General features: G+C 37.4%; 1 pseudogene; it reads right to left on the bottom strand.

Annotated features, from left to right (window-relative positions):
* LOC101322630 (UDP-glucuronosyltransferase 2C1-like) overlaps positions 1-24,919 on the bottom strand; it is a 43,864-nt pseudogene that overhangs the window by 15,289 nt on the left and 3,656 nt on the right.

A 24,919-nucleotide genomic window follows, 5' to 3' on the forward strand; every position in this document is an offset into this window, starting at 1 on the left:
GTTTTCTGGTGGCATCTTTAGGATTTTCTATGTATATTATCATGTCATCTGCAAACAGTGACAGTTTACTTCTTCTTTTCCAATTTGGATTCATTTTATTTCTTTTTCTTCACTGACTGACATGGCTAGGACTTCCAAAACTATGTTGAAAATAAGTGACTAGAGTAGACATCCTTGTCTTGTTCCTGATCTTAGAGGAAATACTTTCAGTTTTTCACCATTGAGAATGTTGTTTGCTGTGGGTTTGTCATATATGGCCTTTATTATGTTGAGGTAGGTTCCCTCTAGGCCCACTTTCTGGAGAGTTTTTGTCATAAATCGGTGTTGAATTTTGTCAGAAGCTTTTTCTGCATCTATTGAGATGATCATAAGGTTTTTATTCTTCAGTTTGTTAATATGGTGTATCACATTGATTGATTTGCATATATTAAAGAATCCTTGCATATAACTTCCACTTGATCATAGTGTATGATCCTTTTAATGTGTTGTGGGATTCTGTTTTCTAGTATTTTGTTGAGGATTTTTGCATCTATATTTATCAATGATATTAGTATTTAATTTCTTTTTTTTTTTTTTGGAGGATCTTTGCCTGGTTTTGGTATCAGGGTGATGGTGGCCTCATAGAATGAGTTTGGGAGTGTTCCTTCCTCTGCAGTTGTTTGGAAGAGCTTGAGAAGGATGGGTGTTAGCTCTTCTCTAAATATTTGATAGAATTCACCTGTGAAGACATCTGGTCCTGGACTTTTGTTTGTTGGAAGATTTTTATTCACAGTTTCAATTTCATTACTTGTGATAGGTCTGTTCATATTTTCTATTTCTTCCTGGTTCAGCCTTGGAAGTTTACACCTTTCTAAGGATTTGTCCGTTTCTTCCAAGGTTTCCCTTTTATTGACATAGAGTTCCTTGTAGTAGTCTCTTATTATGCTTTGTATTTCTGTGGTGTCCATTGTGACTTCTCCTTTTTCATTTCTAATTTTATTGATTTGAGTCCTCTCCCTCTCTTTCTTGGTGAGTCTGGTTAAAGTTTTATCAATTTTGTTTATCTTCTCAAGGAACCAGCTTTTAGTTTTATTGATCTTTGCTATTGTTTCCTTTGTTTCTATTTCATTTATTTCTGATCTGAACTTTATGATTTCTTTCCTTCTACAAACTTTGAGTTTTGTTTGTTCTTTCTCTAGTTCCTTTAGGTGTAAGGTTAGATTGTTTGAGATTTTTCTTGTTTCTTGAGGTAGGATTGTTTTGCTATAAACTTCCCTCTTAGAACTGCTTTTGCTGCATCCTTAGGTTTTGGATCATTGTATTTTCGTTGTCATTTGTCTCTAGGTATTTTTTGATTTCCTCTTTGATTTCTTCAGTAATCTCTTGGTTATTTAGTAACATATTGTTTAGCCACCATGCGTTTTTTTTTTTTTACATTTTTTCCCTGTAATTTATCTCTAATCTCATTGCATTGTGATCAGAAAAGATACTTGATGATTTCAATTTTCTTAAATTTACTGAGGCTTGATTTGTCACCTAAGATGTCATCTTTCCTGGAGAAAGTTCTGTGTGCACTTGAGAAGAAAGTGTAATATGCCGTTTTTGGATGGAATGTCTTATAAATATCAATTTAATCCATCTGGTCTTTTGTGTCATTTAAAGTTTTTGTTTCCTTATTAATTTTCTGTCTGGATGATCTGTCCATTGGTTTAAGTGAGGTGTTAAAATCCCCCACTATTATTGTGTTACTGATGATTTCCTCTTTTATAGCTGTTAGCATTTGCCTTATGTACTGAGGTGCTCCTATTTTGGGTGCATATATATTTGTAATTGCTATATCTTCTTCTTGGATTGATCCTTTGGTCATTATGTAGTGCCCTTCCTTATCTCTTGTAACATTCTTTATTTTAAAATCTATTTTATCTGATGTGAGAATTACTACTACAGCTTTCTTTTGATTTCCATTTGCATGGAATATCTTTTCCATTCCCTCACTTTCAGTCTGTGTGTGTCCCTAGGTCTGAAGTGGGTCTCTTGTAGACAGAAAATATATGGGTCTTGTTTTTGTAACCATTCAGCGAGCCTGTGTCTTTTGGTTGGAACATTTAATCCATTCACGTTTAAGGTAATTATCGATAGGTATGTTCCTATGACTATTTTCTTAATTGTTTTGGGTTTGTTTTTGTAGGTCCTTTTCTTCTCTTTTGTTTCCCACTTAGAGAAGTTCCTTTAGCATTTGTTGTAGAGCTGGTTTGGTGGTGCTGAATTCTCTTAGCTTTTGCTTGTCTGTAAAGCTTTTGATATTTCTATCGAACATGAATGAGATCCTTGCTGTGTAGAGTAATCTTGGTTGTAGGTTCTTCCCTTTCATTGCTTTAAATATATCATACCACTCCCTTCTGGCTTGCTGAGTTTCTGGTGAGAAATCAGCTGTTAACCTTATGGGAGTTCCCTTGTATGGTATTTGTCACTTTTCCCTTGTTGCTTTTAATAATTTTTGTCAATTTGATTACTATGTGTCTCATTGTGTTTCTCCTTGGGTTTATCCTGTCTGGGACTCTCTGTGCTTCCTGGACTTTGGTGGCTATTTCCTTTCCCAAATTATGGAAGTTTTTGACTATAAACTTTTCAAATATTTTCCTGGGTGCTTTCTTTCTCTCTTCTCCTTCTGGAACCCCTATAATGTGAATGTTGGTGCATTTAACGTTGTCCCAGAGGTCTCTTAGGCTGTCTTCACTTATTTTCATTCTTTTTTCTTTATTCTGTTCCACGGCAGTGATTTCTACCATTCTGTCTTCAAGGTCAGTTATCCGTTCTTCTGCCTCAGTTATTCTACTATTGATTCCTTCTAGTGTATTTTTCATTTTAGTTATTGCTTTGTTCATCTCTGTTTGTTTCTTCTTTAATTCTTCTAATTTTTTGTTAAACATTTCTTGCATCATCTTGATATTTGCTTCCATTCTTTTTCCGAGGTCCAGGATCATCTTCACTATCATTATTCTGCATTCTTTTTCTGGAAGGTTGCCTATCTCCGCTTCATTTAGTTTTTTTTTCTGGGGTTTTATTTTGTTCCTTCATCTGGTGTATAGTCTTCTGCCTTTTCATTTTGTCTGTCTTTCTGTGAATGTGGTTTTCATTCCACAGGCTACAGGACTGTAGTCTTCTTGCTTCTGCTGTCTGCTTTCTGATGGATGAGACTGTCTAAGTGGTTTGTGCACGCTTCCTGATGGGAGGGACTGGTGGTGGGTAGAGCTGGGTGTTGCTCTGGAGAGCAGAGCTCAGTAAAACTTTAATCCATTTGTCTCCTGATGCATGGGGCTGAGTTCCCTCCCTGTTAGTTGTTTGGCCTGAGGCGTCTGAGGACTGGATCCTACAGGCTCTTTCGTGGGGCTCATGGTGGACTCTGGCAAGGCTCATGCCAAAGAGTACTTCCCAGAACTTCTGCTGCCAGTGTCCTTGTCCCTGTGGTGAACCACTGCCACCTCCCACCTCTGCAGAATACCCTCCAACACTAGCAGTTAGGTCTGCTTCAGTCTCCTGTGGAGTCACTGCTCCTTCTCCCTGGGTCCTGATGTGCACAGTACTTTGTGTGTGTCCTCCAAGAGTGGAGTCTCTGTTTCCCCCAGTCCTGTCAAAGTCCTGCAATAAAATCCCACTAGACTTTACAGTCTGATTCTCTGGGAATTTCTCCTCCCACTGCTGGACCCCCAGGTTGGGAAGCCTGACATGGGGATCAGTACCTTCACTCCAGTGGGTGCACTTCTGTGGTGTAATTGTTCTCCATGTATCTTTTTTGGTGAGTTCCAGTGTCTTCCTGTTGATGATTGTTTGTTTTGATTCCGGTGCTCTTCCAAGAGGGAGTGAGCACACATCCTTCTACTCCGCCATCTTGAACAATCTCTTTCCAATTACTCTTGTGACTTATTCTTTGACCAATTATTTGTTAACTTCAATAGCATGAAAAAAACTGTGCTCTTATATAGACCCATCTATCTCTTTCTTTATTGATGTGATAAATTACATATTTATACATTGTGCTCCTAATTACATAAATTAATAATTTCATTTTATGAATTTTTATTTTAAATCATTGAGAAAATTTTTTAAAAATTGGGGTTACAACACTACTGGCTTTTTAAAATTGCCTTTACTGCAATTTTACCTTACTGCTGACCTTTATTTCTTCATATGGTTTTACCTACTGTCCAGCAGCATTTTATTTCAATTAGAAAGACTCCATTTGCATTTTTACAAGGAAAGTCTACTGTTAATTATGTCCCTCAGCTTTTGTTTTTCTTGGAATATTTTAATTTCTACTTCATTTTTGAAGGATATTTTGCCTGATATAGCATTCTTGGTTAACAATTTGTCTTTGAGGACTTTGAATTTATCAATCTACTGCCTTTTGGCCTCCAAAGTTTCTGATGAGATATTGGCTAGTCACCATAGTCAAGATACCTTTTAGGTGATGAATTCCTTCTCTCTTGCTGCTTTCAAGATTCACTCATTATCTTTGGCTTTTAACAACCTGGTTATAATATGTCCTAGTTTAGGTCTCTTTGAGTTTATCCTACTTGGTGTTCACTAAACTTCTTGGTTTTGTAGATTTATGTATTTCATTAAATTGGGCTATTTTAGGCCATTATTTCTTTAAATATCCTTTCTGCCCATTTCTCTCTTTCTGGGGCTTCCACAATGTGTATGCTCATTCACTGGATGATGTCCCAGAAGTTTGTTAAGCTTTGTTCATTTTTCTTCATTTGTTTTTCTTTCTGTTCCCCCAACTTGATAAATATCAATTATTCTTTCCTCAAGTTTATTTATAATTTTGCCTGTTCATTTCTGGTTTTGAACTCCTGAGGTGAGCTTTTCATTTCAGTTATTGTAATTTTCATCTCCAGGATTTCTTTTTGGCCCTTTCTTTAGTAATTTATTTTTCATTATCAATATTTCATTTTGTTCCTACATCATTTTTTTCTCTTTATCATTGTCTCCCTTTAGTTGTTAGTGCATCTTTACAGCAGTGGTTTTAAAGGCTTTTTCTAGCAGCCACAAAATCCAGACTTCCTCAGGAGTAGTTTCTCTCAATTTATTTTTTTCCTATGATTGAGCCATATTTTTGTCTATCTTCTTATGCCTTGTGATATTTGTTGAGAGCTGTACATTTGATTTTTATAATGCTCTAACTCCAAAAATCAGAATTGACCCTTTGTTAGAGTTTGAATTTTTTTTTTTTTCGGATTGTTGAAGTATTTCTCTTTACCAGAAACCAGCCTGAGTTTAAAGTTTTAGGTCTTCTCAGTTCTTTTATAAGCCAGTATCTTTCCCTGGACATGCACATAGCTTTCCAAATTCCACTATGTGAGGTTGTTTTTAATGACCTAATTCAACGTCTTGCTCCCTAATGGACAAAAAAGGAAAAAAAGAAAAAAATAGTGCTGATCCTTTAAAACTCCTGGATATTGTTTCTGCTTATGAAGGTTGAAACAACTCTCACCAACTTCTGTGCCTACACCTCAAGGATCAGAGGCAGTAATCAGCAAACAGAATGCAGAACCCCAATATCTGGAAAATAAGGTCTTTTTTGCCCTCAGTGGCTCCACCAATTTACACCAGAAATATAGGCATTTTGCCTGACATGGGGTTGAGTGATGGAGGCTTTGAAGTTGCTTTTAGTCTAAAGGGGTGAAATTTACTAAATTAACCACAGTTCCTAGTCAAGCTGTCCCCTGTGAGTTGTAAGTGCTCAGACAGGCCCCAGAGTTCCAATATAGTTACTTCCTACAGCTTTGGCTAGCACAATTATTTTTTTGGTAGAGAGACAAACAAAATTTGTGCTTCCTATTCTACCCTGCTTTCACCCATAAGCATTGCATTTTAATGCAATTGAAAACTCAATAATTTTCAATAATTTTATGAAAATGCTTTTTGGATTAAATATTTAAATGGGTACTACTTACACAAAATAATTTTAAAGTAACTTCATTATGAATACAAAAATTATTATGATGATTTGTAACTTAAAATTACATTTAATTCTCTATTTTAACTAAAGGTAAGGAGAAAAGGGTGTCCCTGGCAGTTTAAAAGCAACATCACTCAGTTATAATCTAGAATGGTATCAATAAATAATTGTAATTTATAGGAACATCATAGAGTGAACTGCATAAATCTTTTACTGTATTATTATAGTTTTTAACTGTTTAAATAGAAGAATCACTATTTAGGAGTATTTCAGGAATCTAAGCTGTCAGTTCCGGGCTCAAACAGGGCCTGGTCCACGTCCATTAATTAAAAGGAAATAGAGTCCCAAGGCATTCTGTAAATCAAAGCTATATTTTTGAATATCTATTCCCTTATTCTCCATCATGGTAGCTGCAATTTGTGTGTATGCCTCAGATTAAAAAAACAATAAGCACAACAAAACAAGGTTAGATTACATGGAAGCCTTAAAATGTAGATACAAAGCCGACTGAAAATTTGACAGTAGTGAATGATTGTTTTAGCTTATTATTTAAAGAAAATTTTGCAATATGTTTTCCTGTTAGTAATGCCAGGTTTAAAACAAGACAGCAATCAAATATCCTGTTTTAACGGTTAGTACCTTTTTTTTTACAGTTCAGTTAAATTGACACTAACATTGCCAATAAAATTTCTGACATTTTTAAGCATGCTTTTAAGGAGATCTTCATGGAATTTAAAATAGCTGTCCCTGAAAAAATAAGATTATCTGACCTTCTGAGGAATCTGGGCAAGGGCTGATGCAATCACATTAGACTTTTCTTCTGTGAGGTTTTTGATCATTGACCCCAGAGTAAACACTACAACTGCAACTTTTTTTTTTTAAACATCTTTATTGGAGTATAATTGCTTTACAATGGTGTGTTAGTTTCTGCTTTATAACAAAGTGAATCAGTTACACATATACATATGTCCCCATATCTCTTCCCTTTTGCATCTGCCTCCCTCCCACCTTCCGTATCCCACACATCTAGGTGGTCACAAAGCACCGAGCTGATCTCCCTGTGCTATGCGGCTGCTTCCCACTAGCTATCTATTTTACGTTTGGTAGTATATATATGTTCACGCTACTCTCTCACTTTGTCCCAGTTTACCCTTCCCCCTCCCCATATCCTCAAGTCCATTCTCTAGTAGGTCAGTGTCTTTATTCCCATTTTGCCCCTCGTTCTTCATGACCTTTTTTTTTTTGATTCCGTATGTATGTGTTAGCATACGGTATTTGTTTTTCTCTTTCTGACTTACTTCACTCTGTATGACAGAATCTAGATCCAACCACCTCACTACAAATAACTCAATTTCGTTTCTTTTTATGGCTGAATAATATTCCATTGTATATATGTGCCACATCTTCTTTATCCATTCATCTGTTGATGGACACTTAGGTTGCTTCCATGTCCTGGCTATTGTAAATAGAGCTGCAATGAACATTTTGGTACATTACTCTTTTTGAATTATGGTTTTCTCAGGGTATATGCCCAAGAGTGGGATTGCTGGATTGTATGGTAGTTCTATTTTTAGTTTTTTAAGGAAGCTCCATACTGTTCTCCATAGTGGCTGTATCAATTTACATTACCACCAACAGTGCAAGAGGGTTCCCTTTTCTCCACACCCTCTCCAGCATTTATTTTTTGTAGATTTTTTGATGATGGCCATTCTGACCGGTGTGAGATGATATCTCATTGTAGTTTTGATTTACATTTCTCTAATGATTAGTGATGTTGAGCATTCTTTCATGTGCTTCTTGGCCATCTGTATGTCTTTTTTGGAGAAACGTCTATTTAAGTCTTCTGCCCATTTTTGGATTGGGTTGTTTGTTTTTTTGATATTGAGCTGCATGTGCTGCTTGTAAATTTCAGAGATTAATTCTTTGTCAGTTGCTTCGTTTGCAAATATTTTCTCCCATTCTGAGGGTTGTCTTTTCATATTGTTTATGGTTTATTTGCTGTGCAAAAGCTTTGACGTTTCATTAGGTCCTGTTTGTTTATTTTTGTTTTTATTTCCACTTCTCTAGGTGGTGGGTCAAAAAGGAACTTGCTGTGATTTATGTCATAGAGTGTTCTGTCTATGTTTTCCTCTAAGAGTTTGATAGTGTCTGGCCTTACATTTAGGTCTTTAATCCATTTTGAGTTTATTTTTGTGCATTGTGTTAGGGAGTGTTCTAATTTCATTCTTTTACATATAGCTGTCCAGTTTTCCCAGCACCACTTATTGAAGAGGCTGTCTTTTCTCCCCTGTATATTCTTGCCTCCTTTATCAAAGATAAGGTGACCATATGTGTGTGGGTTTATCTCTGGGCTTTCTATCCTGTTCCATTGATCTATATTTCTGTTTTTGTGCCAGTACTATATTGTCTTGATTACTGTAGCTTTGTAGTATAATCTGAAGCCAGGTAGCCTGATTCCTCCAGCTCCGTTTTTCTTTCTCAAGATTGCTTTGGCTGTTCAGAGTCTTTTGTGTTTTCGAACAAATTGTGAAATTTTTTGTTCTAGTTCTCTGAAAAATGCCAGTGGTAGCTTGATAGGGATTGCGTTAAATCTGTAGATTGTTTTGGGTAGTAGAGTCATTTTCACAATGTTGATTCTTCCAATCCAAGAACATGGTATGTCTCTCCATCTATTTGTATCATCTTTAATTTCTTTCATCAGTGTCTTATAATTTTCAGCATACAGGTCTTTTGTCTCCTTAGGTAGGTTTATTCCTAGATATTTTATTCTTTTTGTTGCAATAGTAAATGGAAGTGTTTTCTTAATTTCACTTTCAGATTTTTCATCAGTGTATAGGAATGCCAGAGATTTCTGTGCATTAATTTTGTATCCTGCTACTTTACCAAATTCATTGATTAGCTCTAGTAGTTTTCTGGTAGCATCTTTAGGATTCTCTATGTATAGTATCATGTCATCTGCAAACAGTGACAGCTTTACTTCTTTTCCAATTTGGAGTCCTTTTATTTCTTTTTCTTCTCTGGTTGCTGTGGCTAAAACTTCCAAAACTATGCACAACTCCATTTTTTTCCAGAGCTTTGCAGAAACTCTTCTAACTCCTGTGAGGGAAACAGTGTTTGTTATATGAAAGTTGATAGTATCAAGAATAAGTCATACACTTTTCTCAAGGTGTCAGAATTATTAGAACATTTCTGTTTTTCATGTTAACCATTTCAGTATACAAAATATGACCTGAAATCACTGGTTATTAGACAAATTAAAAATTACTTAAATTGGATGTTCCCTTCAACATGATAGAGCAGTGTGTGTGTGTGTGTGTGTGTGTGTGTGTGTGTGTTTACAAATTATTGACTACATGTTATCTCCTGCCATGTGCAGAGTTCTTTACATGTATCCTTTAACATAGATATATGAGAATTCTAAGAGATATGTATACATTTGCAAATGAGAAAGCTGTTTCAGTAAGGTTGAGTAAATTGTCCAAGTCTACACAGCAGTAGCTGGCAGAGCCAAATTTCTAAGTTAAGCTTGTTGATTGTAAAGCCAATGACTATATTCAGTACTCTCTATTGCCTTCCAAAACCCTCTCCACAATGTTCCAAATGAAGAACATTTGATTCCTGCTTTAAGTTAAATAGTTCTGGTGCTTCACTTTATATTTAGTTTTGGATGCTAATAAGATTATCATTCATTTTTCTGCTGAATCGCAGTCAGTATAATGACATAAGTTTGGTATATTTACTTTATCCTGTTTTCTAAATTTCAGTTTTCTTTTACTTTGGTTACATTTTCTCTTTGTATAAGCTTCCATAACCACATTTAGAAATGAGGTAGCCACATAAATTCCTGACTAGATAAGACATGCAGAAAGAACTATAATGAATACTCTGAGGCTGACAGTAATATAATAGAAATATATGACTTTCCATTAAAAATAAAAATATCATATTTAATCATGCTGAAGTAAAAATGATCCTTTCATCCTATGTTTAACTACTAACAAAACTAAAACTAAGTCAACTAAATAAGAGAAGGAAAAAAATGTATGAGTCTTGAAAGGGAAGACAGGGAAGAGATTTATATTAAGGAATTGACTCACATGATTATGGAGTTTGGAAAGTTTAATCTGCAGAATAGGCCATGTGTAGGGCGCGGTCAGCTAACTGCTACGCAGCAGGAAGCTGAAATAAGCTGAGTCATCCTTCCTGTGGCCACTGCGCTTGCGCTAAGTATACTAATGAGGTTTTAAAGTAGCGACCTATCCGATGCTGGCTCACAAATCGCACCATCGGCGAAAGCCAATCACAGAGCGACACATGTTCTTAATCCCTATATAAGCAGACTGCTCTAGGATTGCGGGGTCCTTCCTTCCATCTTTCTTCAACCAAGCTGTGCTCCAATAAAGTGTGATACGAGAAGAATCTTGCGTGTGGCGGCTCGTTATTCTGCCGGTCAGAAACGGCTCGCCGCAAGTGGTGCCGAAACCCGGGAACTTCGCGCCCTGCATGGAGGACCGATTCAGAACTCGACACACGGAGTGGTAACCGTCGGTGAGTAGTCCAGTCAGGTATGTTTTTCGGGGGTTTGGAGCCTGAAGTTTTTACTTTCGCTTTTGTCCTTTTAGTGTTTCTCATGTTTTTCGTTTGCTTGTGGCTACGGTACCACCAGCCCGATCGAGTGTGTCTTCCCTGGCCGATAGATAAGTCAAGCATTTTTGGGAATAGTTCGTCCACGGAGCCTACAACTGATTTTCATGAGCCTATTCAAGCCCTTTTAAGGGACCGAGGGCTAAAGCTCTCTCATAAAAACATAAGTAGGCTGCTACAAGATATCGAAAGTGCCGCGCCGTGGTTTGGGGTATCAGGCAGCTTGACTGTTCCGTCATGGGAAAAACTCGGAAAAGACCTAAAGGAGTGTAACACAAGGGGAGAACTTTCTCGAGGCGCTCTCCCCTTGTGGAGCATGATACTTTCTTGCCTAAAGGAAGGAAAATGTGAAGAAATTATTCAACGAGGACGCAAGGCTCTTAGCATGTGTCAAGATAGCGCATCAGAGAATGAACAAACAGGGACTACGGTAGACAGGCCTGAAATTATGAAAAGAGAAAAAAGAAAACAAAAGGAAAAGCAAGAAACGGTGCCAGGATTATATCCAATCCTAGATGAGTTTAAGGAATTATATTTGTTTCAAGATGAATTAAATCCTAGAGAGAAGGAAGATTTAGAAGGAGCGGCCGCGACATATGAACAAGAGCGGTATGAGCATTGGTACATGCCGCCGCTCGCTAGCCCACCATATTTTAAACCTGCGGAGGCTAGAGCTTCCGCCCCTGCTCAGGCCTCCACCTCAGTTGCGGCAGCTAATGCTCCCCCTCCTATGCCAAAGTGCACTTTTATTCCTCGGGAAACATGGTCCCAGTTGGCCACTGCTTTCCCCGTGTTTGAAGATCCAGCTACACGCCAACGATATTGTGAGATGATAGATCATAAGCTCATTAGGGATCTTGCAGAAGCGGCTAAAAGAGATGGCGTGTCCGCCAATTACACTATCATGTTGTTGCAGCGCCTCACGCGAAATGCGTTAACACCTACAGACTGGCAGGATATTGCCCGCGCTTGCTTAACGATGGGGCAATACCTAGATTGGAAATCAATCGTGTCTGACCTAGCACATAGTCAGGCGCGGGAGAATGCTGCCAATGGGCAGCCGGCCTGGAATGTTGACATGCTGTTGGGACAGGGACAATGGATAAATAATCAGACCATGTTCCCTGTGCAAGTTTACAGCCAAATAAACGAAATTAACATGCGGGCCTGGCGAGCCCTCCCCAACAAAGGAGAAGTTTCAGGGAATTTAACCAAGATTATACAGGGCGGCACAGAACCATTTTCCGATTTTGTAGCTAGAATGATGGAGGCTGCCGGACGGATTTTTGGTAATGTAGATGAGGCTATGCCATTAGTAAAACAATTAGTTTATGAACAATGCACAAAAGAGTGTCGCAGAGCGATAACACCTTATAAAGGGAAGGGCATTGAAACCTGGATGAAAGCATGTAGAGAGATCGGAGGGCCTTTGTCTAATACCGGGCTTGCTGCGGCTGTGCTGGCTGCCGCCCACAGTGTTCAGAACCCTGCCAAGTCAGGGGTTTGTTTCCAATGTGGAAAGCCTGGGCACATTAAGAAACAGTGCAAAAATGCAGGTGCGAGACCTAAAATGCTACAAGCTCAAAGAGTTCCAGGAACTTGTCCTAGATGCAAAAAAGGAAAACATTGGGCTAATGAATGTAGATCTGTTAAAGATATAAATGGGCAGCCCATTCAGCCCGCTGCACAGGTAGCTAATTCAAGAAATATCCATACAGCCAATTCAAAAAACGGGATAACGGGCCCCCGGTCCCAGGGCCCGAAGATTTTTGGGGCCCACGAGAGTGTGAACCTTCAGCCACTCCGACCCCAAGGCGAGCCACGTCAGGCTCCGCAGGGTTGGACCTCCGCGCCAGCTCCAGAATGGTATTAACAACAACCATGGGCATACAGCCCCTAGATACAGACATGAAAGGGCCACTACCTAGAGGGACGGTTGGGCTGGTGTTAGGTCGTTCTTCCTCCGTTTTAAAAGGACTTATTGTCCTACCCGGAGTGATTGATCCTGATTATACCGGAGTCATTAAGGTAATGTGTCAATCCCCTAGAGGGATCGTTACTATAGCCCCTGGTGATCGGATAGCTCAATTGTTGATTTTGCCTTCTTTTCATGAAAATTATCCCGCATGTTCTGCAGCCTTTTTGTCATTATCCCTTGATGATCGTCCTATGATGAGTCTAACCGTAGAAGGGAAAACATTTTTAGGTTTGGTAGATACCGGAGCAGATCGGAGCATTATAACTACTAGAGATTGGCCAGGCTCTTGGCCCCTACAAGAGTCTTCTCAAACCTTGCAAGGTCTAGGATATGCACAGACACCCAAAGTTAGCTCCAAGGAATTAACTTGGATCTCTAAAGATCAGAAGGGAAGATTTCAACCCTTTGTGGTTGAGGGATTACCATTTAATTTATGGGGAAGGGATGTACAAAGTCAAATGAAACTTAGACTTACTAATGATTATTCTGAAGTCGCACAAAATATTATGCTTAAATCGGGATTTATACCTAATAGAGGGATAGGACGTAAGTTACAGGGCATGACCGCCCCTATAGAAGCCCGCGGAAATTTAAACCGCCGAGACTTGGGTTTTTCTCAAGGGTCACTGAATTTATGATTCCTATTACATGGAGGACCACAACACCTGTGTGGGTACCTCAGTGGCCTTTGTCAAAGGAAAAGCTGGAGGCGGCATCCAAACTAGTGGATGAGCAGCTACAATTAGGGCATTTAGAACCCTCCCAGTCACCCTGGAATACTCCGATTTTTGTTATTAAGAAAAAATTAGGGAAATGGCGTTTGCTTCATGATCTGCGAGCTATAAATCAGCAAATGCAAATTATGGGGCCTATACAGCGCGGTTTGCCAGTATTGACAGCACTTCCGCGAAACTGGCCTGTTATAGCAGTAGATATTAAAGATTGTTTCTTTTCTATTCCTTTGAATAGTCGAGATAAAGAAAGATTTGCCTTTACTCTGCCCTCTGTTAATCATGAACAGCCCGATAAGAGATATCATTGGGTTGTGCTCCCTCAAGGTATGGCCAATAGTCCTACTATGTGCCAACTTTATGTTGATATGGCCTTGCAACCAGTAAGAAATGAATTTCCTAAAGTTAGGATTATTCACTATATGGATGATGTTTTATTGTCAGCCCCTTGTATGGAGTTGCTTGAACAAGCCTTAGGCGTTTTGATCAAATATTTAGGGAATAGGGGATTATTTCTTGCTCCCGAAAAAATACAGAAGGGAGATGTTGTAAATTTTTTAGGAGCTACTGTACATAGGAATAAGATAGTACCTCAAAAAATTGAGATTAGGACTAATTGCTTAAAAACATTAAATGATTTTCAAAGGTTGCTTGGAGATGTGAATTGGATTCGGCCATATTTAAGTTTAACCCGCTTGGATCTAAAACCTTTGTTTAGTGTATTAGAGGGAAATCCTGATCTTAATTCCCCACGCCAATTGACCCCAGAAGCCCATCAGGCACTTCAAAAGGTAGAACAAGCTATTACAAATGCACAATTAGAACGCTGTGATGATTCTCAACCTGTTTGGATGTGTATTCTTCCTACCTTGGGGTTTCCAACTGGTGTTCTTTGGCAAAGTGGACCTTTATTGTGGATTCACACCAAATCTATGGGAATGAGAACTTTGTCACATTACCCATCTATGGTTGCCAAGGTAGCCTTATTGGGTATTAAGCAATGTGTTTCCTCTTTTGCAAGAACGCCCGAAAGGCTTGTAGTCCCATATACGAAAGATCAAGTAGAAGTGCTAGCAGCAGCTACTTCCGAGTGGTCTATACTTATATGTATATTTTCTGGTATTATTGATAATCATTTGCCAAAGAGTGAACTTTTGAAGTTTGTGACTCAACAACCTGTTGTATTCCCAAGAATTACTGTAGATCAGCCACTGTTTAATGCTTTGACCATTTATACAGACGGGTCTAAAACGGGAAAAGGAGCTTATATGGTCCAAGGAAAACAACCAGTGATCATTGAATGTCGACCTGATGCTCCTCAAGTGGTTGAATGTCAAGTAGTCTTGGAAGTTTTTAAACGCTTTCAAGAGCCTTTTAATTTAATTTCTGATTCCTTATATGTGGTGAATGCTGTTAAGCACTTAGAAGTTATTTCTTTTGTTAAAACATCTAGCACTGTAGCTTCCTTGTTGACAGGAATAAGATGTCAAATATTACATCGTCAACATCCCTTTTATATTACCCATATTCGGGCTCATTCTTTGTTACCCGGCCCCATGGCTAAAGCTAATGAACAAGTTGATCTGGCCACACGCGCTCTAACAGCGCTAGACTCTACGACACAGGCTCAAGAGTTTCATAAGCTATATCATGTGTCATCTACAGTCTTAAGAAAAAAATTTAACATTACCAGAGCTTTGGCTAGGAATATTGTGAAGAGTTGTTCTGCTTGCGCCCAATTTTTGCCTACCCAAAAGACTGGGGTTAACCCCAGAGGCATTCTTCCAAATGAATTATGGCAAATGGATGTTACCCATGTTTCCTCCTTTGGAACGCTCCAATATGTACATGTTTCAGTGGATACCTGTTCTGGAGTGGTACATGCCACGTCTCTTTTTGGAGAAAAGGTTCAAAATGTTATTACCCACTGCCTTGAAGCTTGGGCAGCGTGGGGCAAACCCGCTAAGATTAAGACTGATAATGGCCCAGCCTATACTTCCAAAAGCTTTGCTCTTTTTTGTCAAAAAATGCAGGTGATTCATATTACAGGCTTGTCCTATAATCCACAAGGACAAGGAATTATAGAACGCACAAATCGCACACTTAAAGAACTCTTAATAAAACAAAAAGGGGGAATCGCAGAGAACTGTACCCCTAGACAGAGACTTTCACTTGCCTTATTTACCATAAATTTTTTACATTTAAATGATGATAAAGAAACCTCTGCTGAACGCCATGTGGCAACAAACCATAAAAATTATGGCAAAGTGATGTGGAAAGATGTGTTGTCCAATCAATGGAAGGGCCCGGATCGTGTTATTACTCGATCCAGGGGATCTCTTTGTGTCTCCCCACAGGATCAAGATCCGATCTGGGTGCCATCAAGACTGACGAGAATTGTTGAAGAAAACTTCAGAGAAGATGCTGAGCTGGATGTTCCTGATGATTCTTAATCGAAGTCTTTGTATTAGTTGGAATTCCACAAAGGATTATTCAAATTGTGCAACTGAGTGCTGCCGGGCTGGAGCCCGTTGCCTTTGGAGATTTTGCCTCTTGGCTCTCTTCTGCCTTTTCTTTCTTTGGGGAGTGGGTGGGGGTAGGAATCTTTGGAGTCTGCTGTGTATTTGGGATTATGCTGTGTCTCTGGTTGGTCTGTCGTGTGCGCATCAGGGCACATCGAGATAGGGTCCTGCTCACTCAGGCACTTCTGGCTATTAATGAAGGAGATTCTCCCGCAGCCTGGCTCTCCGCCCTGAATAATTCGAAATGATTGCCCTTGCACAGAGAGGCCTTGTTGCCATTGCACCTCTATAGGGAGTCATTCATTCATTGTCCTGATTGCCCTTGCACAGAGAGGCCTTGTTGCCATTGCACCTCTATAGGGAGTCATTCATTCATTGTCCTGATTGCCCTTGCACAGAGAGGCCTTGTTGCCATTGCACCTCTATAGGGAGTCATCCATTGTCCTGATTGCCCTTGCACAGAGAGGCCTTGTTGCCATTGCACCTCTATAGGGAGTCATTCATTGTCCTGATTGCCCTTGCACAGAGAGGCCTTGTCGCCATCGCACCTCTATAGGGAATCAGCCATTATTCTGAGTCTCAAACATGCCAACAGAAAACTGCCCTCGAACAGTGAGCACATCATGAGGTGAACACTTGTACGGGCTACATTCTGTTTGGTGTTCTAATAAATAAAAAAGGGGGAGATGTAGGGCGCGGTCAGCTAACTGCTACGCAGCAGGAAGCTGAAATAAGCTGAGTCATCCTTCCTGTGGCCACTGCGCTTGCGCTAAGTATACTAATGAGGTTTTAAAGTAGCGACCTATCCGATGCTGGCTCACAAATCGCACCATCGGCGAAAGCCAATCACAGAGCGACACATGTTCTTAATCCCTATATAAGCAGACTGCTCTAGGATTGCGGGGTCCTTCCTTCCATCTTTCTTCAACCAAGCTGTGCTCCAATAAAGTGTGATACGAGAAGAATCTTGCGTGTGGCGGCTCGTTATTCTGCCGGTCAGAAACGGCTCGCCGCAGCCATGAGTCTGGAGACTCAGAGAAGAGCCATTGCTCTAGTTCAAGTCTGAAGTCTGTCTACTGGCAGAATTCTTTTTTGCTTGGGAGCATTCAGTCTTTTGTTCTATTCAGGTCTTCAACTAATTGGGTGAGGCTCACTCACATAATAGAGAGCAATTTGTTTACTCAAGGTCCACATATTTAAATGTTAATGTCATCCAAAAATACCCTCACAGAAACTTCTAGAATGATGTTTGGCTAAATAGCTGGGTGCCTGGCCCAGGCAAGTTGACACATAAAATTAAACATCACACTATATTTTACATGGATTGACTTAATATGTAAAGCTATCAATCTCTTTAAATTTCTTTTCATTTATGGCATTTTTCTTGATAAATTGGCACATTTTAAAATTTATATAAAAATTACATTTTCATCAATAATGAATGAACTTTGAAAAAGCAAAGGAAATACTGGAGACTACTTCATCAGATAATAATGCAGAATACAAAATGAAGGCTACTGAATTGCTAACAGACTAAGTGAACCATAGAATAATGTAGTTAGGACAGAAAGAGAGGCATAAGTAGGTGATAGTCCCGTTTATGCTAAAAATGGTATCACAGTTCACTGGGACAATCAGTGAGAAAAATTCATACTGTGTGGATTGTTTATCAGGTAGTGGTATAACAATACATTCATTATTCAGACAAAACAGGGAGGTGAATGTTTACCTCCTAGCATGTATTAATAGAAAAATCTGAATGCATTAAATATATCATGTTAAACTATAATATTATACATTTAAAAATAAAATATAAGAGAATATCTCTTTAACCTCAGAAAAGATACAAATATTTTAAATGAGACTTTGAAAAGTACAAATCATAAGGTATTAAAGGATGGATTTGATTACATCAAATTTGGCAGTTTACATTTAGAAAAGGAAATTAGAGGTAATATTAACAAATATATGAAGCCATAGGAGAAGATATTTGCAATGGCTAGATCAAGGATTAATACCTAAATATTCTGTGCTATGGAAAGAATTTGTATTTCTTGCAAAAATGTTAGAATATCCAAAATAATGTACTAAGTATATGATTTTCAAAGAGGGAAAATAAGAATAGTAAGTTTCTGAAAAGATGTTCAGCTTTGCTATTACAGTGAATACAAATAAAATTCAGCAATGTAATATCACTTTACCTCTTTGAAACTGACAAATAGAATAGTATCAAGGTGTAGATAAAATGTGGAAGATGTGACCACCTATGCACTCCTGATGAAACAACACATTTGTAGAGATATTCAGTGAAATTAAATGTACAACACAATTAAATATGCCAATAACCCATGATACTATAATTTAATCCCACTATTGGATATAGATCTCAAATATATGCCTAGCTTTGCAAATTTTCCTCCTAATATTCTCCGTTGTAGGATGGAGATGGGGACACCTAATTATCCTTTGTGAGGAATAAATAAAATGTGATAAATACATAAACCAAAACTCTGCAACTCTCACAATGAATTAAATGGATTTACAAATAGAAACTTGGATATATTTGAAAAAAATCATAGAGTAATAAGAAAAAGTGAATTATAGTATAAAACAATTTATGTAATTATAAAACTCCAATCAATACTATATATAGTTTGAAGATCCACAGTATCTGTGTAAATTGAAGTGAGATGATAAATATTAAATGCATTTGACTGGGTGCCTACTGGTTGTGGGGTAATGAAAAAAAAGAAGATAAAGAAAAAAATGTAAGAAAATAAATCAAAAGAGATGTCAGCTATGGGCTGATTATCATATGGAATGAATTGCGAGAATGATTAATACATTCTGAGGCTCTGAAATTAAAAAAAGAAAACCCCAAATTCCATAATTCCACAAACTTACATTTTGGCATTCAAAATCAAATTGACATCTTTTTCATGTTGTAATGGAATCTGAATACATGTATCATATTGAAAATTCTATAATAGATCATGTGACAAATAGTGCTACTGACACAAACATTATTGAGTAATAATCTATTTTGAAGTGATAATTTTAAGGTTTAGATTGTGATTCAATGTCAGTTTGAGATAAGTAGTTCTTGTCCTGTGTGGATAAATATTATTGTTGGAATTAGGCTGGTGATAAAAGCATATGAGATTGTTGTTTTACATAGGATGGATATATATTACTTTTGTAAATACTTGAGTTTATAATTGTAAATGTTATTATAATTGGAATTGTTAATATGAATAGTGTGACTAGTGTGAAGGAGGTAAATAAGTTTATTACTTTTATTTGGAGGGAAATTTTTCACTCCTCTCTCCAACCTTTTCCTACATCTTCCTTACAGGGAAAAGATGAAAGTCTGAGTCTTACTGCAGATCCCTAGTTGGGTCACATTCCTTAGAGGATTGTTGTGCTGAGTGTTATAAGAACACACATACATGATTAACTGTGACTCTCCCTCTACTTCTTCAGTAGATGGGGCTAAAAATTTAAGAAGAAAAGACCCTGTTCCAAAGATGGGTCTTCAATACTGCTTTTTCCTTTTAATGTTTACATTGATCTGATTAATTTGACATAGCTGCCTGACATTGATAAGATTTTGGCTCAAGGGTAGAAGCAGCTGTGTACACTTTGAGTTTAACCAAATGATCCAGGCTAATTTACCAGAGAGCTCTGCATAAGGATTAAGGCACAAATGTAGTTAACAAAGGGCTCGCACTTATATATCATCTGTCACTGTACATACTCTAACTCAGAAACAGAACACAAATGTGGTTATTGTTTGTGGAAATGTTCAAGCTTTACACTTTCTCCCATCATATTCCTTTCTATTAGAGCCTCAAACCTCACGATTACTTTACTTGTCACTCTCTTTATGTGTTAATTTGCACATTCACATCGACTCATATTTGTATGTAAACATAGATACAGTGTACTTTAGTATCTGCTTTTTTTTTAAAAGATTTATTTATTTAATTTTATTTTTGGCTGCATTAGGTCTTAGTGGCAGCACGTGGGATCTTCACTGAGGCATGCAGGATCTTTCCTTTCAGTGCGCGTGCTCTTCGTTGGGGCATGCGGACTTCTCTGTAGTCATGGTGTGCAGGTTTTCTTTCTCTAGTTGTGGCACGTGAGCTCCAGAGTGCGTGAGCTCTGTAGTTTGCGGCACGGCAGGCTCTCTAGTTGAGGCGCGCAGGTCAGTAGTTGTGGTGCGCAGGTTTAGTTGCCCTGCGGCATGTGGGATCTTAGTTCCCTGACCAGGATTAAACCCGCGTCCCCTGCACCATTAAGGAGGATTCTTTACCACTGGACCACGAGGGAGGTCCCTAGTATCTGCTTTTTATAGTTAGGGATACCATTGAAAATCTTCTGGAAATATTCTAATACCAAAATTAATCATGTGAATTATTCAAACAATTAAATGTTATGAAAATACTTGCTATATTAAAGAACCCCCTTACAGCTGTCATAAACTTAGGAATCATTTTTTTTCATGAGTGTGAGAGCATGTCATTATTGAACTGCAGAGATGTTATTGTGCTTTTGTAGTGTCCCCAGGGCCCTAGTGTTCTCTGATGGGTGGAGACAGGGGAAATAAGATCCATTGGAAATACTTCAAAGCTCTTACACTTTCTGGACATCCTTAAAGTTCATACAAAAGAAATCAGTTAGATCCTTGGTGACATATAGCTGGTAAAATAAATAAATGCACAAATTCACACAAACACACATTATATATACGTGTATGTGTGTTACTGGGTCAATAATAAGGCAATAGGAGAATTCTGAATATTTTTGAATTATTAAATATAGCAAATATACTTATAAGTAAGTCTCACACTATCCCAACAGGGCATAGACCTTTTATCAAAAATTATGAAATAAAATAAAAAAGGCTCAGAATATTTAAGTGATTACTTTCTGAGCAGAAACAATGGCTTAGAACAAAGTAGAATGGATATCCAATATCATTTAACTTGTCAAAATATTAATGTATATATTCATATAACAGGATAAAGTAAAAATTTCTGTTACATGATTTAAAAATTCCCCCAAATTCTCAACCTCTTCAATGAGTATTCCATATATTTCCTGACCTTACCTGAAACTCAGGTCTTGCCCTATAATCCTTTAAGTATGCTCAATCATTCTACCCTACCTACATCAAACAGGGTCCAGACAGAGTCTTAATATGTGTCCTGCTTTCTTTTGACTGACATTTCCAACTGTTTCATTTTCTCTGCTTTTAAAAAATATCCTTATCTTTATGTCTTTACTCTGTACTGTCAACTACTCATGTTCTCTAATGCGAACTGTCAGGCTGACAGGTGCAACACCTGTTCACACAAGCCTTAGACATTTGGATTATAGTCTCCTGTTCCACCCCAATTTCTGCTTTTTAACTCTGGGTGATGTAATGTTTACAATAAACAGCCAATACAAAGTCATGTCTTCTTATTCCTTGACATCCCTAATTTAAAACCACTTCTTATGGAAAAGGCAAAACTATGGAGGAAGTAAAAATAGTTATTTCTAAAGATTTAGGGGCAGGGAAGGATGAAGAAGTGGAGCACAGAGTATTTTTAGGAGAGTGGAGAGTCTGTATGAGAGTATAAGGGTAGATAACATGTCATTATACGTTTATCAAAAGATGGAATGTACAACACACAGAGTAAACCTTACTGTAAACCATGGACATTTGTTGATATTCATGTGGATGTTGGTTCATAAAGTGTAACAAATGTGCTGCAGGAATGTGGAATATTGATGGTGAGGGAAGCTGTGTATGGGAGGGGGCTAGAAATAGGTGGGGAACCTCTGTATTTTGTGCTCAGCTTTGCTGTGAATATAAATGCCTCTAAAAATAGTCAATTAGTTTAAAAATAAACCCCACAAGTACTGCATAGACCTGTCCTCTGAGATTGAAACAATGTATTTTATAGCTGCTTGCTAGACACTGCATTGTATCTTATTCAGCATACCCATATATGAAACGATCATTTTCCCTCACAACTGCTCCCATTTACTTCACCTTTGTAAATGACAATATTCACTACTAAATTGCCCATACCAAAAAAAAAAATAATAATAAATAAGTAAAGGACTGACATATACAAAGAAACAAAAGCCAAGGATTAATTCTGGCACTCTCTCTTTTAATCTCCACCCTCAGCCTATCAGAAAATCCTATTGACTTTCTTTGCAAATACTTCCTAAATCTCTCCATTTATATTCAAAATTGCTATCATAGTGAAGTTTGGATCTTTATAATGACTTTCAGGAACTATTGCAACTGTATCTCAGCCCATTTCCCTGCTTTAAATCTTGCTCCATTCCAAACAATTCAATAGTCAAAATTTATGAAAGGGGATGCTATATCACATTACTGCTTACAAATTATATGTTGATCCTCATCGACCTTAAATTTGAAGTGAAGAATACTTAGCATTGTCCCTTTGTTTTTTTCATAACCTATCCTCCGATCATGTCTCCAGTCTAATTTCTCTCCTCTTTTCAAATCAAACAGGTCATCATTACTGAATTTCTGCCAGAATTTTACTGGGCCATCTCATTTCTATTAGATCTTTTATCAAAGTATTATAATTTCCCCACTATTGTCCATGTCTTAGACAAGATTATGCTAAATAACATGCAATTCCAAAATCTCAGTGGCTTAAAACAACAGCTTATTTCTTTCCCATGCCATATGTCCATCTAGTGAGCTGTAACTGTTACATATATTCTTTAACTAGGACTCAGGTTGACAGAGTAGCCACTCTGGAGCACACCCCATTGACATTACAGAAAAGAGAACTCTGGAGTAAGTGCACCTGACAGTTAAGTGTTGGACCTGGAAGTGATACATGACACTTCAGCTCATATTCATTGCCTGGAGAGTATTGAACAATTTGCACCAAACTCAGGGGCTAGGGATTTTATTGTTGTCAAATATCTGGCATATTTGATGAACATCATTAATGATTACCATGCTAATGTTATTAATAATATGGTATTATAATACTCCAAGTGGATAATTCCCATTAATTCCTATGTCCAAGTTTTCAGATTGAAGATCAAATACTAAAAATAATAAACTAGAAATCATTCCAAGAGGTAAACACTCAAAGAGGCAATAATAAGTACATTTAATTACCTTTAGCAGGGGCTTTGCAGGCTTGCAGTGCAGTCCTCCAACAAATTCAAAATTAGGTAGTAAGGGTGAAGAAATTCAAAATCTCGGTCAGTTCGAATCAATCACATTTCAGCTTTCCCCATAATCTCACATAATGTGGTAGGTTTTCCTGAATAAAAATAAAGAATGATAGAGGGAAAACAAACTGATATATGAGATGGGAAATGTTTTACCATCAAATTTTCTAAGAAAAATCTTTAAAGAACAAGTATTGGTCCCATGTAACTATTGCCTTTTCCCTGCAAGAGTACACAATAGTGAGATTATGAAGAATCAGACACAGATTTAAGTATGGAACAAAGTCAAAAGCCTGCTGCTTTCTCTGTCAACAGACTCTTTCAGCTTGAGCTAAGTCTGAGCCCTACTCCATGCTCAGAATCAGCACGTGCTCTGAGCAATGAGCAAGGAATTCAGCCAGTGATCCCAGCCTACTATGGTAGAGTCTCCTCCTCTTCTGGAATTCCAATTTATCTCATCCTCATTGCTCCAAAAGAATTTGATATCTTTAAAAATCAGCTTTTGTAATTGATCCATCTTTTTTTTTTTCTGGTGATTGGGAGTTTGCCACCACAACTAACTATATCCTATCAGGACTGAAATCTTTTAATAAATATTTAAAAGTGATTATCTCCTTTGCTATCCATAATTATAGTTCCTGTTTCACAAGATCTTGTCCTCTTTGGTGAAGATATAGCACTTCATAATAATCTGGTGATGTATTAGTTGTTATTTTGACATATTTAGCTGACAAACACTACAAAAGGGGTACCTTTCAAATGAAGTGGTGACCAAGTGAATATTAACAGAATAAGAAATAAAATTAGTGACTCTGATTAAATTATTTTTCTTAATTTTGAACCAGAGCCTCCTTTCTGAATTCTATTCAATTACTGTGGTGTAAGGGACCTTACCCAGCATTTTGGTGTCCTTTCAAAATATGTACTCTATATCACTAATAGGAGGAAACCATTGCTATCTGGTTTCTCACCACATGGCTTTTTGAATAATCTCCTTGATGTTCTAAGTGTGTTAAAGTTTGATTAGAAAATGTAAGCGATTTTGAACTGCCAGGAAGATCTATCTGCATGAGATCACAAGAAAATCTCATTAATTTAGGTTTTGATTCTGGTAATGCCAAAGGTATTCAAAATCCAGTTTCATACTCAGTGTGTATCCCATTTCACTGCCTTATTGGTGTCAGCCATGAGTATAATATTATTTTCTTTGTGAAATGTTTCACTCTCATACCCTTTCATAAAAGTTTCATTGAGATATATTTTAAATACAATCAATTCTTCCTTTTAAATAAATGACAGTATAGCTTTTGGTATATTTATAATGTTGTGAAACAATCACCACTATTAAATTTTAGAAAATCATTAATCCCCAAAGAAATCCTGTATCCATTTAGAACAGATACTCGATAAAAGGAAAAGGGAAGCAGTTATAAAACAAGAGATCACAACTATAAAGGAAAATTTTAATTTTTCAGGAATAAACTAATTTTTTAGTAATGATGCATTATTAGAGATATTTCTGTCAAAAACAGTAAAAAAGAAAACAATTTTAAAATTCACATGAAACTGAAAAAGACCCCAAATAACCAAAGAAATCCTGAGAAAAAAGACCAATCTGCAGGCATCACACTTTCTGATTTCAAGCAAGATTATAAAGCAATAGTAATCAAAACAATTTGGTACAGGCATAAAAACAGACACATGGACCAATGGAACAGAATCAAGAGCCCAGAAATAAACCCATGCATATTTGATCAACTAATATTTCACAAAGGAACCAAAACAACTCAATGGAAAATGACAGTTTTAAATAATTCTTGCTGAAAAAAATGGATATTCATGTGCAAAGGAATGAAACTAGACTCCAATCTTACTCCAC

This window comes from Tursiops truncatus, chromosome 5 (assembly GCF_011762595.2).
Source record: "Tursiops truncatus isolate mTurTru1 chromosome 5, mTurTru1.mat.Y, whole genome shotgun sequence".
Lineage (NCBI taxonomy): Eukaryota > Metazoa > Chordata > Mammalia > Artiodactyla > Delphinidae > Tursiops > Tursiops truncatus.